Consider the following 5,516-nt stretch of genomic DNA (forward strand, 5'->3'; position numbering starts at 1 on the left):
ATCAACTATGGCCACCTGGAGATGCGGCCTGATTTGTTACATTTTGCAGATTTTGATAACTGCTACTGCTAGTGTTTGACTGACATTTTCTGAGTTTTTTTTTTTTACTTTTTGCTGCCTCTTTATGATATAAAAGCTTTTTGTTGCCTTGGGGAAGCAGTAGCAAATGAGAAAAAGTAAGTTGAAAAACGCTGAATCAGACTGTTATTGAAAAATTAACGGTCCGACCAAAAAATTTTCGAAATCAAATTGTCTTTGTTTTTCGAAATCTGGTCATGTTAAAACCTATTGTGTCATCTGGGGAAAACAGTAAAGAAGGCGTAAAAATATAATGTTTAGAAACATTCAATCAAACAGTCGTCAAAAGTTGGCAAAATCTGGAAATTTCTACAAAATGTAACAAATCAGGCCGTATCTCTAGGATCAACATTAGCAATATAAAAGAAGGCTGCCTTTTGGTGAGACTATTACAGCATAGTATACTTTTCCATTACGTTCATAACCTGCTGACAAAATGTATTTAATGCTAGATTGCAAGACTAACCAAAATTACTGTAAGCCTAGTTTCTAGTAGGCTTAATAACCAGGGCCGTGAAGTCGGGGCTGAAATCGAAGGAATTTTTACGTGTCCGAAGTCGGCCAGTTATTAATGAAAGAGTCAGAATCGAATATATTTCGCCCTACTCCACAGCCCTGCTAATAACTCAGTCAAAACTTTGGCTAGCCTACATGTGGGATCCAGGATAGTTCATTTTTGTTTATGGCCACAAAGAAAATTATTCTTATGAAATCTAAATCGTCTAAATGTTAACAGCACCTTACGATATATTTTACATTACGATATATTTTACATGCATTCTATGCAAATGCTTAAACGCTTTACTTGTCGTCTTCATCGTGTGGCACACGCCGTAGTTCAGAGCAAGCTCTTGCTTTATTTCGGATTTTGGCGGACTCTTGTACAAACGCGCAAGTTGAAAAAATGTGATTAATGGTGTAAACATATTTAAAAGTGTTTTATAGAATGGTGATTGATTACAGATCCTTAAATGGGAAGGTTTTTTAAAAAGCAGTTTTTGCTATTGTACGTATATGTAAAATTAACTTGAATAGGCTACAAATGTTTCCAGAAATATTTTATAAGTAAATTCGTTGTATACAAAATACTGCAATGTTTCCAGAAATATTTTATAAGTAAACTCGTTGTATACAAAATACTGCATTTGTTTGCAAGACGCACAATCCCAGAATAGGTTTATATTTGTTTAAAGCAACTTTTTAATAAAACAGCTTTTTCTTAAATATTCATTTTGGCAATTTTCGCTTGCTTTTTACGACAAATGAAGAACATGAGGATCCAGGCCTTCTACTGTACTCTAGAATAGGTGTGGCACGTGAGAAAAAGCAAGTTCTGCTGCGGTCCAGTTCAAAACATATTGATCGATAGCTTTGCATTGACCTTTATGTTTACAAACAACACAAAAAGTCTCTTATTCAAAATAATAGGATAGAGGTGACAAGGACAGAGCTTCAATGACTAGGCTATCTTAAACAATAAAGTTTATGACAGACTTAAGTCGTTAAATACTTCATCTCCAAACTCCATCGAAACAAAACATGATTTTATTTATTTTTTATTTTTTGAAAGGTCAAACTACTGATGTTATCTTTCCTTGGCTTGTTATTGTAAACAATGTGATTGTAGTCCAGGGTGGAGCTATCCAATGCAAAAAGATAAAAGTATTAACTCTACCCTTTCAGGTGAAAGGACCAGTTTCAACAAAATTTAACTCTAATCGAAAAATTTAAGTATGAGTTATATTTGTTTACATTTCGCTAAAGTTTAAATCAAGTTGAAATATTTAAAAATATACATGCAATATTTTAAATTTAAAGAACTGTCACCATGAGAAAACACTCAAATGTTATGCTTTTAAAGAGCTTTTAAAGTTCATTTGTTGTTGAGTAACCAGTTATGCTCGACAAGTAGTAAACAGAAAGTCTGGTTTTAACTTACAAAAAATGTGGCAACGATAACATGCAAATTTCATGTTTACCAAGTATTTTCATCACGAAACTATTTGCATGGTGTCATAGCAATGATTATATAATTTGAATTTCAGTGCTTTCGTCAAGTTACACTGGAACCTCAAATAGCTCACTAACACAACAATAACACATCAATAATAAAAAGAAAGACAATTTTATTATACGTCTGTGCAATGGAAAAGGTATGTGAAAGCAAAAGGTGCATATATGCAAATATTTTCTTTCAAAATAGTACAAATATGGGCTTTTTATGGGGAATGCTGAGGAGAAATTACCTTCATCCACTCGAAGCTTTCACCTCTTTACCGGAATTGTTGCACCCTACTAAAAGCTTGCTTTCACTGGATTTAGTAAATTTTGTTCAACCTGTTGACAACTGAAAAGTATTTTGATGACGACACATTATGACAATGGCTCCTGGGATAAAACTAACGGTTCAATGATGTACTCTGCGTTTTTTCCGCTTTTCGTGACTACATCGGCAACGACATGAAGATTCTGAGCATGATCGATCAATTAAGTTAGTACATGATCGAAGAGGTTGAAAGTCGAAAGCTGCTCAAAACCTACACCAAATGCTGAGATGAGCTTGAGGACAAAGAGAAGATGGTCGTATTTGTAATTGATTGTGTTTTATCTTTTTCTTTAGTATTGTTGTACTTTGTGCAGCACGTACAAAACTGATTTTTGTTTTGCCCTCGTTTTTATGGGTATAGATTTGTGTCGGAAATTCATAATTCCAAAAATGTAGCCTGCTTTGTTTATTTCATCAGCGCTATTTTTAGATATACTGTATATTGTGGACAAATACTGATTAGCCTACCTTTTTAAAATCAGCGCCCCAATATACCTAAAAATGAGACAAGAATTACGCACACTAACTTTTTTCTTGACCAGCGTTATCAATGTAAAATCCGAGCTTCTATAAGGTTATAGTAAATCAGTTTCTTTTACTCTATTGTTTTAACCCCACAAGGAACATGAAAACACTTTCAGTATATCATTAAAACTTTAATCATTATTTAATTCTAATCACTTTTAGAGCTCCAAATGTCTGGTGGACAGTCCGTAGCCCTGCAATGTTATTGAAGCTAATTTTCTATTTTCTGTCACCATCAGAGCCTAAGTTTTCCAACTTTGCAAACAAATCATTACATTACTTACCATGTTAAAAAATAGGATAAAACGTAAAGAAATGACTCATACGTTTTTGGTTTGTTAAATAAAACAAACGTTTTAAAAACTTATAAATGGTAAGTGAATGGCAACGCAACACAGATAAAAATAATATCTTGGAAGATATGCCGGTAGTACAATAACTTATATAATTTTTATTCATCTATATGTTGATTCAGCGCTGAGTTATCACATTTAATTCGTGGAGTTTGTGATATAAGTTTGTTTACACACAGTTCTCACTATTTTTAATGCGATCGTGGATCTGTTTGGCGAGGTAAAGACTCCTACAACACTTTGCAGAGCGTCGACAAAATCTTCATACTTTTTTAAGGACGACACCTGTTGACAAATTGAAATGTACACAATTGACCACAAGTAGCGCAACAGAACAATATCGATGACTGATGAAAACTAATGAAAGGTTCATTATGTCAGAAGTAAACGACATGCTGTTGCGTACTGTGTGTGCTTGTTTAGGAAGCTCGTGATTTTAATCTCAAACGTATTATCATGAAAAATAGATAAATGCTAGAGTGTGCAAAGCAAACTGCAGTAGCCTATTTGGACAAAATTAAACTGATAAATTTTGCATGACTTTACTGATCAAAATCGGTGGGACAACGCAACGGATAAGGGTTTCTAATAATGCAAACCTGGTTGTACAACCGGCTTAACCCATTTACGGCCGGTGTCCTTTTAAAAGGACATCGTTTTGAATGCATCAGTATTGCATCATCTTATTTTGATTGAATCATTTTGGACTTGCTAGTAGTTGTTTAGGGTCTGTTTTGGAAGGTGTTGATAAATATTTGCGAACAACGTACTTTTTCTGAATTTTGTGAAAGTTTGAAAATTGTTGAAAAATGAGAAGAGCCCGATGAAGTGAAGTGAGGAGGAACATGCATGTTTCATTGCCTATTGGTAATAGATATGAATTATGTTTCTTCATAGTTTGGCACTCTATAATATTGTGCTTCCTACTACACTATAATTTGTGTAAGGTTTTGCTGCTTTTGTTTGTTTATTTTGCTTTATATTTATTGTTGCCTTTTAAAAGGACACCGGCCACATGGCCACACTTTTTTGGCTGTTTGTAACACTGTCAAAGAATATTGAACATGGTGTAAAAGCAGCACATAGTGCCTATGGAAGACTTAACCATCGTGTTTTCAACAACCATGCTATATCTATCCGCAAAAAAATTATGGTCCTACGGGCAGTCGTTCTAACTTCTATCCACCCTTCTCTATGCTTGTGAAACCTGAACGTTATACCGCCGTGACATCAAACGTCTTGAAAAGTTTCAGCAGAGGAAACTGGGTCAAATGCTAGACACTCGTTGGGAAGATTGTCTCAGTAAAGATGCGATCCTTGATCGCGCTAGGCTGGTTGCCCAGTTCAGAAACCACCATATTGCAACACTGCCTTCGCTGGACAGGGCATGTCATGAGAAAGCACAACGAGGAGGGACACCTAAAGACAGGAACCCCCCCCCCACCAGAAGTCCAAAAATGAGATACAAAGATCAGCTGAAAGTCTCCCTCAACCATGCAAACATTGATCTGGATTCATGGGAAAACCTTGCTAGTGACAGATTACTCTGGAGAAGAAGATCTAAGGAAGGCACGAAAATTTTCGAAAAAAAAAAATACAAAAAGCCCAAGAAAAACGAACACTAGAAAAGCTAAAACTACCACGTCTCTCCCTCCATACAATCCATAGCCCCCATACAATGTGACTTTTGCCCACGTCTTTTCCATCATACACTGGCCTCCAAAGCCATATATGACATCACCATCCAAAGCCAAATTCGATTTGATGACGAAACCAATGCTCGGTCCCGAGCTGGAGCCGACGACTGTCAGTGGCGTATCGCTATGGTTTGTGCCGCCCGCGGCGGACCACGATTTTGCACCCCTGAACGCGTGAAGTAGGAGCCAGCGAATAGAATTCGAGCCAAATCCGTTTCAAAAAATATTTTTACTGTGCTTTTTCGTTTAGGTTTAAAATATTCTGCCGCCACAAGCTTCCGACCGGAGGGGACTGCCTAATTGGGGGGGGGGGCACCCTCCCACTAGCTCCGCCGATGGTTATCGTGAATATAATATGTTCATACAATAACTTTGAAACGTCCTTCAAGAAAGATCTGACAAATTTCTACCAAAACAAACACCTTCTTATGTTAAGGTATCGCGAGGTTTACATTTGACTATGTGGCCGGTGTCCTTTTAAAAGGCAAACAAAAAAATGCATCAAAAAAGCAAAAATCATCAAATTTTTTTAAACTA

The sequence above is a fragment of the Aplidium turbinatum genome, chromosome 2, assembly GCF_918807975.1.
Source record: "Aplidium turbinatum chromosome 2, kaAplTurb1.1, whole genome shotgun sequence".
In the NCBI taxonomy this organism is placed as follows: Eukaryota; Metazoa; Chordata; class Ascidiacea; order Aplousobranchia; family Polyclinidae; genus Aplidium; species Aplidium turbinatum.